The sequence below is a fragment of the Centruroides vittatus genome, unplaced genomic scaffold (assembly GCF_030686945.1).
Source record: "Centruroides vittatus isolate TY-2023 unplaced genomic scaffold, ASM3068694v2 contig_349, whole genome shotgun sequence".
Classification (NCBI taxonomy): domain Eukaryota; kingdom Metazoa; phylum Arthropoda; class Arachnida; order Scorpiones; family Buthidae; genus Centruroides; species Centruroides vittatus.
Window position 1 is genome coordinate 2,952,977 of NW_027122172.1, and position 13,317 is coordinate 2,966,293.

Consider the following 13,317-nt stretch of genomic DNA (forward strand, 5'->3'; position numbering starts at 1 on the left):
TTTAGAAGGTGTACAAAATACAGCCGTACCTCTTCTGCAGGTTTGTCGCGAGCAAAGCCGAGTAAATCAAATAGTAAAAATTTTATAAAGTGTGTTGTTTCTTTCCTGTACCTCTTTAAATATTTCCTCATTCACCATTGCCCTGTGGATACTCCACCTGGTAAATTTTAGTATTCAGATGTCTAAACAACATGTTCTTTAGCCCATTGTATAGACGGCCGGATGGCCGAGCGGTAAAGGTGGCAGCCTACCGCTCTGGGGGACCCGGGATCGAATCCGAACGGGTCGAATAATCCCCAGGAATTTTTCGGGGGGTGGTCCGTTCGGATATGTCGTTCCCTATCCCTCACCACCCGGCCGCCCCATTGTGAGCCTGGCCGAACCCATAATGGGCTTGCTGTAAGAGGCCCTCTTAGTGCCCACTGGGCGGAAAGAGTTACAAAAAAAAAAAAAAAAAAAAAAAATATGCTTAATAGCTCTTTCGAGCGCTTACCACCACTTTTATAGCCCTTTTGAAGGCTTTATTTAAAAATATTGAGGATTTATAAAATGATAACCCTTTTTAAATTTTAACACTTTATTGAAAAAGACTTGTCAATTATTCAAGTTATATCAAGTTATATATATGGTTATATACTAATTTTCAGCAATTTATTCTATTCAAAATGTATTATTCATCTCGTAACAATCTTTGGACTTTTAATGACATTGCTATTCTTATTACTAAGCAAACAAAAACATTTAATCTATTGTTTTTAGACAAAGAGTTAAGACGAACTTTGTCATTCCGGACGTATAAGAATTGATTACAGCAGTTCATAATTACGGATATATATAAAGAAACTGATGAAGGAAAACCTCAGGGCAGCAATAATAAAAACAACAGTAAAAGACGTGCCGAGAAAATTTTAATTGCACTCTTTCAGAAGATATTCACCAAAGAGAAAAGGTTTGTTTAATTTCAATTGTATATTTTTACAATGTTCTAGTATAATTATTTCATTAAAACATTAAAGAAATTCTTATTCCAACGTAATGAAATTTTTCGCAGAATGCCGAATTATATTAAAACGAATTCAACAAAACATACGTCCGAAAGCTACTCACCTTTACCTGAATTTTTCAACACACGTACACACGGAATGACAAAGGAGGATGAATGTTGCGAAGGGAACATATTTAATAAAATTGATAAACCAAAACTAATTGTACAAATTGAATCGATGACACTAACGGGTTCTTTTGAACGGAAAGAAGAAATTCTTTGCAGAAATGCCAAGCTTTTACACGAAAAGACAGTAAAGAAAAGGCTATATTCGGAACCCAGGAATTATTGATAGTTTGTTCCTTTAATCACGAACATGGACACTACAAGAACAAAGAAGAAAAAGAAAACAGAGTCGAAACACTACTTGATCAGAAAACTGGTAAAAAAATTTTCTTCAAATTCATATAAAGGTCATATTAAATAATTTAATCATTCGAATTTTCATATTTATGAATGTCATAAAGATAATACATATCCGTGTAAAGAAATAAGTCAACAAATGAAAGAGAACAAGGCAAAAGAGGAACATCAACTGTTTAGTTGTGAAAATGACAAACAAAAGAAAGAATATGGTTTTTCAAATGATATAATAGAAGAAATAAGAAAATTTGAATCAATAGAAAATGTCAAAAACACTCGCCGTAAAAATAATACCGTTAAAAATGAAGTTACTAAGGTAAGTTTGCATTGTGTCAAAAAATATTAATTTTCGACAAATAACACGGGCTGCACAAATGAAGCCTGTAAACCTTCTGATTCTACGAACATATGAGCATACATTGTGGAATGGATGAGGCGTTAATAACTCCTATTAATAAGTCATTCATAATACTGATAAGTTCAGTTGTGTATAAATGTATCATTAACGAATGTAATAGAAATGACGATTTTCAATATTATTTTTATTTTTATATTAATGTTTTCGCAACGAAAAAATTAATAAATTCTGTACTTTTTATAAAAATTAACTACAGAATGCAAGAGTTTGATATTAAAATACTTTTAATTCCATTTAAAATATTGTTTTTTAAATACACGAATTAACGCCATTTTAGACAAATGAAAACGACGAATACGAAAATTCAAAATTAATTACCGAACACAACGATTCGACAGTAGAACAATTACAAGAAGAAAATTCACAATACATTTCGGAATTGGAAAGCGAAGACGTTCAACCAGTTTCTAAAAGTTTATCGTATATTTCGTTCGTTAGTTCCGACGAATGGTATTCGGCACAATGGTTTTCTAGTGACGAATCATTGACTAATAACGAAGAAAATGATTATGATTAATGATTATTAGGGCTAAAATTAAAATTATAAAAAAACTTACTCGGTAAAACAAAATGTGTGATGAATATGCGTACCTAGTACAAAAAATTCTTCAAAGAAACTTATAATTAAATATAACTTTGTGAAGAAACGTACATAAAAATAACAAAATATTCTTTACTTTTTAAATCTTAAAACAATCCACTTAGTGAAATAGCTCCCTACGAGTGGCTAATGAATGGAATCAGAGACGGTCCAGGCAGTGGCGTAGCGTGGTGGGGGCGGCAAAATTTCACAATAAATAATAATAATACCTAAATAAGGGGGCGGCGAAATTTTCCTCCGCCCCGGGCGGCTGACACCCACGCTACGCCACTGTACTGAATACTGATAGTTGGTCATGGGTTTGCACCTCACCAACGGACTAGTCAAGTGGAGTTTTCCGGGTTTTCTTCAAGTGTTTGACATTCTAATAGAGACCAGTTTCCTACAAAAGTTCTTCGGGAAGCATCTTCTTTGGCAGATATCCTCTATGTTGTATTACCTTAAAATTTTAAAAAGGGTCTGTGGGGAAGTAGTCGATCTTTAGAGTATTCCCCGTGCACGAAGAAAACAAAAAGAAACTTCGAAGAAATAAATCATACGCTCTGACTCAAATGCAAAGAATTTTATTTTATTCCTTCCGATCACTTTTGTTTTAGTGTCTGATATAGCGAAAGGACTTTCGCTATATCAGACACTAAAACAAAGGAAACAACACACACAAAAACAAAACAAACTCGCGATTCTCTCGTCTACACGTCTCCTCTCCTTTTTCTTTCTTTCAAAAAGACTCGCTTCCTCCGTTGAGCATGCGCGATATTTCTCTCTCCCTCCTTTACTCTGGCCTACCCTCTGGTTACGCAACGGAACACGTGGTCTTCAGACCACAGGTCTTTAAATTTAAAATTAAACTAAAATCAATTAATTTTTTACTGTATAAAAGTTTTTCTTAAATTAAATTAATACTTTAGAACGTATTCTGACATGTCATTCTACACAGTTTTGATTGTCGTACTGTATAAAAAATAACTTTTCCACAAAGAACAGGTAGAAATTCAGCCTTTTATGGTTAATGATTACTGTCTTTTATTCCGATCGTCGATATAACGACATTAACATGCTTCAGCCTTACTTGTATCCATTAACTACACAACTATATTAACTTTATATTTTTCAGGGAGGTTTTGCTTATTAGGGGGATTGATGCTATTAAATTTTGGCGAGGGAGTGGGGAGATAATGGGGGTCGTGTGCATCTCCAATAGGGTCGGACTTGTGACGATTTTACTGGTTATTGGCATTTAAAATTTTTGTAAAACCCGTCCCTACCTTGAAAATTAAGCCTTTTGCCATTTTATAATACAGTAGTTGAAAATATAAAAATATAAAAAGTTTTTTAGTAAAATATGATAACAGATGGCCCCACCAAATATTCCCGGGAAACTTCAGCAACTCGGATAATCTTTTCGGCTACTGACGAGTATTGGTCTAGCAGTCCTTTCTTAAAACTTTCTGCACTGTGGGCTCTAAGAGGACTTTTTTAGCAGCTCTCATTATAGGTTTGGCCAAACCTATAATGAGGCAGACAGGTTGTGAGAGCCAAGGCTCGACATTTCCGAACGGAACTACCCACAAGAAATTCCTGGAATTTTTCGGCTCGTCCGGATTAGAAATGGGCTGCAAAACCCATTTCTGAAACAATATAAACTTTGGATGGCCGAGCGGTTAAGGTGACAACCTACCACAATTTGGGAATCGCTGTCATATGAAAAAAAAAAACGACGATGGTGTTATAAATTAATTTCTTCCGAATCTTGCTAACGAGTAAGTATGAAATTTAATTTGAACTATCTGAGCATTAGAGGCGGAATTATTGGAATTCATAAAATGAATTTAACTTTTGGTTTACTATGTAGTAATATGCCAGTTTACTCTGTGAAGATAAGCTAAAATCCGTTTTTATTTGGATCTTTATATCTTCGTGCTCTGCTGGACCAGCAGTTCCCAACTCTTTTTGATTTGCGTACTCCTTGGTAGCCCATTTTTCTAAATTGTATCTCTTACATTAGAAAAATGTTTGTACCTTATATAGTTGTATTTCAAACTTGTTGCAACTTTAAATAAATAACAGTGACGTGGCAAGGAAGGTGCACAGGACCGCTGAAATGATGAATATTAAAAGGTTATAAAGAGGCCCTCTTAGTGCCCACAGGGCGAAGTTTTAAAAAAATTCCTATATTGGGTACGTTCGTAAAGTCAAACGAGTTAAACGCGTTAGTAACGAATCGTTCGAAAAGTAGTAGTCTCGCTCAGTGCGCATGCTCTACGGTGATGACGTTTCGAACGAAACTCTAACGAAGCTCACGAAGGAAAGCGTTAGTTTACTTCGTTAAGAAAATGGCGCCCGACGATATTGATGTTTCTAAATCTACTCGAGTGTTTAAATTGAGAATTAAAAGGTGAAATGATTGAAATAACTGGCCAACCGAAGCAATTTAAGAAAAATATTTCGGATAAGGCTGCACTAGCAACATTCGTATCTTCGATTTTAGAAACAGCCATTTAGTTATAAACGAATCGTTCGAAAAGTCTAACGAAATAAGAATAACGACGACGTCATTCTCTTTTAACTCGTTCGACTTTACGAACGTACCCATTATCAGTACAAGGAAGGAAAGGAGAAATACAGTATAACATACTATTTAATGTTAAACAAGTTACAGTATCATAACGTTAATAATATATTATTATTAAACAAAATTATAAAATAAAAATAAATAATATTTTATAATTATTAATAAAACTTTTTTTATACATTTTAATTTATAAAAGATTTAATAAAATCCGGTAGGGTTCGCTAGTCGCGAGAAAACGAAACGAGAAAATCAAACTAATGTACGAAAAACGAGTTTAAGTCCTAATCTGCATCCATTTCTGTAAGTATTTTAGCTCATTAATCAATAAGTGATACCGAAAAAAACCCCTTACAAGCATTAAATCTATTTAATACATTTATTACATAAAAAATAAATAAAAACGCTCATAATTAGTACATCAGTGATTCAATTTCTGCTTAGTTTTGTTCTAGGTTCTTAATATCGAAGAGTTCGAGTATTTACAGGATCGGATTCATTGATAAGACATGAAGTAATTAAAGAGTGAGATTGAATGACAGTCATATACATGCTCTATTGATTATGTGTGTTATATTTTTGTTTTGCATCAAAAATAATTAAGTAGATAAAGAGATTAGCTTGATATATATGAACATAACAGATGATAATCTTAGAATTTTTTAGTATACTATAAATACACAAACAGAGTAATTTTAGTTTGTTTAGGTCAACATTATAATTGTAACACATTGGAATAATTTAGGTTATTGATTCATACATATATACAGGGATGCCAAAACCTCGATATGGGGGCCTGGGTTTAGAGTTGGTACTGTCAAGGCCAGTTGATCGCTTCGCTAGTAAGGCCGTCCACCAATTCTCTCTGTCTATTGTACCGAGCGTATAGACGCTAGTTGATATTTTCTCCGCTTGTGGCGCTAACGATCGGTGACCATCCATAGTCAGCGTTTCAGTATAAAGGAGTTTGGAGACGCGTTGCGTTAAGTATTTTTCTCATTAATGCAGGATGAAAACTTTTGACAGTCAAGAAATGAGCTGCTGAAAACGATGTTCCCTAGTTCGTGAAAAAAGCATGGGAACATGGGAATGCTTCGAAAAAAGCGAAATAACAATACAGTATTTTTCACACCTTTATTTTTATAAGACGTTTTTAGAAAGAAGTAATAACAGAGTATTATTGGCATGGAAAATACAAACTTTTTCACACTAATACTATTTAATGATCTCTTTTCGATTCTTAAAGATACCAGTAGTTAATCGTTAATTTAAAAATTTTTTTTTACTCGAAAAGTACGCAAACTTAGCAAAACTAGATTACCTATAGTGTCTACTATAAAAAATTTCACATTTTCGGACTATATCTATATATATAATCGAGACGAGTTGATAATAATAATAATAATAATAATAATCAGCGCAGAGCCCAAACGGATAGGAGTTCAAAGTTGAAATTTGGTACACAGTTAGGGTACGTCACGAAAACGCACACTAAGAAGGGATTTTTCGAAATTCCTCTCCACGGGGGAGGGACGAGATTAAAGCTTCTATATACATTATCGAGACGTGTCCAAACGGTTAGGAGTTGAAAGTTGAAATTTGGTACACAGTTAGGGTACGTCACGAGAATGCACACTAAGAAGGGATTTTTCGAAATTCCTTTCCACGGGGGAGAGGGACAGGATTAAGTCTTAACACTTCCATCAACAATGGAAGTGTTAAGTAACAATGGAAGTGTGAAGTAACAATGGAAGTGTGAAGTAATAATGGAAGTGTCAACAATAAAAGCGTTAAAAATGGAAGTGTTACGTAACAATGGAAATGTTAAGAGCCCAAACGGTTAAGAGTTGAAAGTTGAAATTTGGTACATAGTTACGGTGCGTCACGAAAACGTTCACTAAGAGGGGATTTTTCGAAATTCCTCCCCACGGGGAGAGGGACAGGATTAAGGCTTAACACTTCCGTCAACAATGGAAGTGTTAAGTAACAATGGAGAACAAGAGAAAGCGACGTGCAAGATTTACGGGCGCTGGAGGAAAAAAAAAGAAAAAGAGTAATACGTTAGAACATATTTGATTTTCAAATTTAAACAGATTAGTTCGGTTTTTCTCGACTTTTCTTCTTTAGAACATTCGATGAAAATTGAACGATATAATCAGAACACGTCGTGAAAATCGAACAATATTAGGACATTCGATTTTCAAATTCGACCTTTCTTTAAAAATACTTAGTTTGTTGATGAAATTACTCTCTTTCTTTCGTGACTATAACGTAATAATCTTAATCTTCACTATCGTTACTTTTGCCCGAGCAACGCCGGGCCTACCTGCTAGTATATGATAATTTATTAAAATGCTGTGTATTAAATCTGTTATAAAATTATTACTTTTGTTAATTAAGACTCTACGAATAAATATCGATATAACCTTTCGAAAAAATCTGCTTATTTTTTTGGCAAAAATAAGCAATTTTTTAGATTAGTAAAAAAATTTCGAAAAATTTTCGCGGAAATATGGTGATATTGAAGGTAAGAATTTATAATAATTAATATTGGAGAAGTACGTAGAATTGTGAACAAAAGCAACATATATTGTTTTAAAGTTCAAATTGAAAGTATAGCTATGGTAAAAGTAACATTGCTTCAGTTTACATTTCTAATATAAATAAAATTCTTTATAGAAAAAACAGAAGTTTATTACATAAAAATAATTAATTTATTAAATAAAGTGTACTGTTTTTGAATGAATTTTACAAACTTCAGAAAACAGAAATGTACTTAGCTTCCTTCTCATCAGAAATTTACAATATGAATTAGACTTAATATTTACATTTAATTACATTAGACTTTTAATATTTTTCTAGAAGTGGGCTTATGATACAGTCTGAGAACTTTTTCCACAGTTTGACTTAATTGTCCAGTCCAATTGGTTAGTAAAGGGCTAACAAACTTTGTTACTATAATATTGCACATGCGATTATTGTGATTTGAATGTGCACCATCAGTGTTAGTCTTACACCACAGTGCAGGGCAGTTTTTCAAGTATGGCAAAATGACCTTTATCAGCTTAACTTTCAAACTAGCCTGACAAGATCTGTGTATGTAATTACATCATCAAAAAAATCTGTAAGAATTCTAATCACTCCCACTAACGCTGGTCTCGGATAACGCTGTCCTCTATCTTAGTTTGATATTAAGCCAAAAAGAGCTCCATTACTTGCAGGATGGTTTCAAGGCACTCATAGCATGCAATCTTCTCTTCAAGAACTCTAATTAAGTAACCACTGATAACTGCCAGAGAAGCATTTTCAATTGTACAGGGAACACTGCAGTCTTGTGTAACAGATTGCAATTTTTGCAAAATAGACAGTGAAGAATCATGCAATTTACAGACTTTATCTTCAACATTATAATTGGTTTCTGTCATAACAGGTAACAACTTTGAGGAGAAAGAAGAGCATGGTGCATTTCCATTCTGTGCAGCCTGTAAGATACCAACTTTTAAAATCATTTGCGTTGTAAGAGATGCTGATCGTGCATCTAATTTGTCATTTCCTCCATTAAACTGACGAATGCAGCTAAAGAATGACTCAATTGGATCACTGTTAAATCTCTTGTCAAAACATATCTGAATTTGACGGTATTCAGCAAGTACTTTACAACATCAACTGTGCTGAGTGTTGTCAGATAGAGAGCTACACAATGAATGTATTTTTATCTATATACCAAGCTGCTGTTGAAGAGAAAGTTCCGTCAACTGTGTATAACTCACGAATGAATATAACAATATACAAGTATAACTATATATAATTATCACAATTTCATAAAATAGCTATACCTGCACACAAAAGTACAAAACGACCAATTCACTGAACGTGTGAGTCTCACCGTTAACTAGCGCCAAAATCTTTCGCAGCGGCGAAAAATGGAAACAGCGTGAATACGGCAATTTTCCTTACGGCGGACGGCCTTACTAGCGAAGCGATCAAGTGGCCTTGGTACTGTTTAACTTATTATTATTTTTTTGAACAAATGAAATTTGTAGGTTTCTTTCTTAATAAAAAGCAGTCTCAAAGATTTTTTTTGTTAATGAAAATAACATTAATTTACAAGATAGGAACTACTAAGAGGCCCTAAGTTTTCTCCAGTCCTGGGGAAATATCCTTATACTACATTCGCACACAATCCATGACTCACTTCGATCTCGATTTACCTACAATCTGGATTGTGACTGTCGCTAGTCGAATGTTGTGCTGTTTGCACAGGCAGTCCGCTTGAGAACAACCCGACTATTACACGCGATGATAAAACTGACATAACTACGTGGTAAGTCACGAACACACCAACAAACAAAATGGAAGTTTTGGTTAGAAATAAATACAGTACTTTTTCTTGCCATTTATCTAATAATAGACAGATGTCGTCGTCTCTCCAAATACAGTATCTTTTTTATTTCTCTGTCGATGGCCCGACACGTGTTCCACCACCATCTTGTATTTTCTTGCGTGCGTAGGATTGTGGGATCTCTCTTATGACTGGATCTAGTTTCAAGAACTCTCTCGAGTCAATCGCGATCGAACCTCGTTTCAGTCGAGATTGAAACGGTCGAGGCAGGTTGCACCAAGGCATAGTTGCCGACCTTGGTGACAATCTAGTTTGAAATGCTCGGTGCGAACGGGGTATTAGTTCCCTCCTCTCGATAGCCCTGCATTCATGCATATGTACAAAGTATCTAAAGGTAACTTATACCTTAACTTTTTATCACATATTTGGGATTGAATTTTAGGATAGATTATAAATAACATAATCAAACAAATTCTATAGAAATAAAAACATATTGAATTAAATTTATCAATATTTAAAATAGAAACAACACAAATAAGCATAATTTAAGAGTCATTCATTTTAACAAGAAATTTTGATTGTAATATTAGAAGTGTCATCATATATAATACCCTTTATTGTTACCAGTAAACTGAATAATACAGAATTTCAGCATGTGTCATGTTACTTGTTAAGTTTTATTATTTGTGTCATTCAAATGTGACATTCAAATGTGAAGTGCAATTGTACGGTACTTTTTAGGGAAGTATAAGTGAAAAATATTTGAATTGATTCATTTTAATTAAATAAAAGTGTTAACTTAAAATATACACTTGTAAATATGTATATTTAATTTAAAATTACATATGTAGACTTTTATTTTCCTGTTGTGATTAGTTTGAAAATTTTTTGAATTGTTTTTGAAATCCTGATGTATTTAAAACCATATACCTTTAATTTTTTACCTTCAAAAATTTAATTTATATAATAGAATGGATTCAAGTTTTTAATAATCTAAAAGATTATTATAATTAAAATTTTTGTTACTTTAAATGTATAAAATGTACATTTAAATTAGCCATTCGTTTTAATTAACTTTAAGAATTAAACATTCTTAAAGTTTTCAAATTAAAAATGTTAATATATTTTGTTTATTATGTTCTGTTTCATAAAAAATGTTTTGCTGTCTAAAGATATTTCAAATAAAGGCACAATTTTTTCTCTTTTGGGTGCCATTGACCTCTTGCTAAGACTGTAAACTATTGATATATAAGCAAACAAACCAAAAAATTCAGGTGTCTTTCATGATGTATTTTGCTCTAAAATCTTTTTTGGTACGTAGCCAAATGATCGTCTTAAATACTCGGGCTATAAATTTGCTAATTTTAATAATTGAGCCATTGATTTTGAAAGTGGGGCAAGTCCATTTTGTGAAAAAAATAGTTAAAGCTAATTCTTATTACATAAAATTTATGTTTTTAATCAATTCACAATAAATATCTTTTAATGTCAGTATACATTGTTACTAATAACTTATACCATCAACAATATTTATTGTGTGTTGATTTCGAAAGTGAGTCAAGTCCACTCTAACGAAAGATATGAAGATATGATGGATTTATTACCCTATGTACCACCCATTTATCATGAATACTTTAAAAATCTGCACCATCTAAACTAAGAAATATAATTATATTAATATTCGTGGGGCAGCGTTTATGGTCGGCGCTTTTGGGCGGTTATTAAACAGGAGACGACTTTGACTCTCGCCGGACCAGATATGGTCCGGCGTTTTTACTTTAATTTTTCTTGAGAACTATATAAGCAGAACACGCCATCATCGTCTTTTGTTATTATTTTACATAGTTATTTGTTATTTGTCTTCGATTTTCAAATAAATTCGTCATATGTGGTCCGGCAGGAGACTTAACACTTTACTATTTTTCAGAAGTTTGTCCAACAGGTGGTGTAGTTACAGTATTTAAGAGGACATCTGAATGTTGGCTAGTTGGCAGCGTTTATGGTCGGCGCTTTTGGGCGGTTATTAATTAACACTTTACTATTTTTCAGGTAAGATTATTGGATTTTTGCGTGATGTCGAAAAGGAAGACTTATTCTCCGGTTAGTCAAATGGATAGTAGATCTAAGGTGTTTCATCCTGATCCTTTGGAATAAATGAGGATTTTGGAACTTCTTCAGGGAGAATTGGACATCAAGGATGGGATATCGTTATTAATTCAATTAAATTTAAAACAGAACTCGAAATTGGAAGGAATGATTAACAAAATTGATAGAATTTATTCCTGGGTGGAAAATTTGGATGAAGCCATTGTGAATTTAGAATCGAGAGGTTCTAGAGAAAAAACTCACTCATGATGCCGGTAAGATTGTATCGGTTGATGGAATAGACTTAGAGAAAAAATTGGCTGAATTTACATTGTCAGGAGCGGTTTGAGTGTTTTTTAAGACGTAATAATTTGATAATTTCTGGATTACCTGAATCGGAAAATGAGAATTTGCCGGCTAAGGAAGTAGTGTTGGAGTTTTTTCATGATAAATTAAATGTCGATCAGGTCAGTTTGGACCGGTGTTACAGATTAGGGCAGCAACAGATGAATAGAATTAGATTGATTTATTGTAGTTTTTTGGATTATGGTGATAAATGTAAGATTAGAAGAATGGCATTCAAATTAAAGGGTTCTAGGATATTTCTAATGGATGACCTTCCTCCGTTAACCAGGGAGATAAGGAAAATAACTAATAATTTCGCTAAAGAAAAAAAGAAGATGGGAGCTGTAATTACTTATTTAAATAATCGAAATGTGGTTAAAGTTAACGATAAAATTTATAAATATAACTTTGTTTCCAAGACAATGGAAGAGCTAACCGCAACTTGACTGGGAGCAGGTACGAATGTACTTTCGTGGAATTGCGAAGGGGTCGTAAATAAACCTAACTCTTTTTGGAATTATTTGTGTACTTTTGACATTGTTTTCTTAATGGAGACGTGGTGGGATGGTAGGACTAGTTTGTCTAATGTTGACAGTTTGGACAAGTTTATGGTTATTCAGGAAGCAGGATATCGTGAGACGGATAGAGGGCGTTTCATTGGCGGTTGGATGTTATTGATAGCAAACTCGTTGAAAGTGAATATACTTGAAAAAGATAGGCATTGGGTTGTTGTGCAAGTGACAATAGCGCATCTAGTGACGTCCTTTTGTTTGTGTATATAAGACCGCCTATATGGAATACTATTTGGATGGAGGTGGTTAGGTTGGCTGGTTGTTATGATTTGGATTGTTTGATCGGAGATTTTAACGCTCGTACAGGTTTGGAGCCACAGGAATGGATTTTTGATAGTAATGAAGAGTTTGATTGGACTTGGACGTCAAGAGTATCGCGGGATACTCTGATAAATAATCGTGGTAGATTAGTGTTGGAATTTTGTGAATCCGCAGGATATTTAATTTTGAATGGTAGAGGTACAGCGGACTCTAAAGGTTATTATACTTATGTAGGAGAAATAGGTTGCTCTGTTATTGATCTAGTGTTGGTCAAGTTGACTCGATTGGCTGATGTTTCTACTTTTTTTGTATTGGATAAAGTTTATAGTAATCATTTTCCAATCGGAGTGACTTTAAAGTGTAAAGTCAAAAAGAAAACTAAAGAACGGTGGATCAGGTCTAGAGATAATAGAGTGAGAATCTTTTGGAGGGAAGCAAGTAAGGTGGTGATGAGTCATAAATATAGTGATTTATTGTCTGCAATCCGGAGTCAGTCGGTATTAACGTTTGAGATTTTGGACGATTTAATTAAATCATCGTTTTCTGATTGGTTTCAAAGGTCGGTTGGTTCGTCTCTTTCTTGGTTTGATGTTGATTGTAGATTGAGTATTGCGAGGAGAAACCGGGCATTGAAAAGAATGAGGCGGGCCAAGACTGGAAATAGTACTGCTGTGGGTAATTTCATTAAGGAACGGAACATCACTCGTAATTTATGT

General features: G+C 33.7%; 1 protein-coding gene and 1 long non-coding RNA gene across 3 annotated transcripts in view; both read left to right on the plus strand.

The window, feature by feature from the left end:
• Positions 1-1,300: 1,300 nt before the first annotated feature.
• Positions 1,301-2,118, plus strand: LOC136974475 (uncharacterized). Its single transcript, XR_010880646.1, has 3 exons — positions 1,301-1,427; positions 1,513-1,724; positions 2,104-2,118. It is a non-coding gene; the product is annotated as an uncharacterized lncRNA (long non-coding RNA).
• A 3,087-nt stretch (positions 2,119-5,205) lies between these two features.
• Positions 5,206-13,317, plus strand: part of LOC136974429 (calpain-7-like) — a 58,109-nt gene continuing 49,997 nt past the window's right edge. The window contains exons 1-2 of one of the 2 annotated variants that reach the window (XM_067269310.1): positions 5,206-5,299; positions 5,452-5,562. The gene's annotated coding sequence lies outside the window, so the exon portion shown is untranslated. The remainder of the gene's footprint in view (positions 5,300-5,451; positions 5,563-13,317) is intronic. The other variant, XM_067269309.1, reaches the window with a different exon arrangement.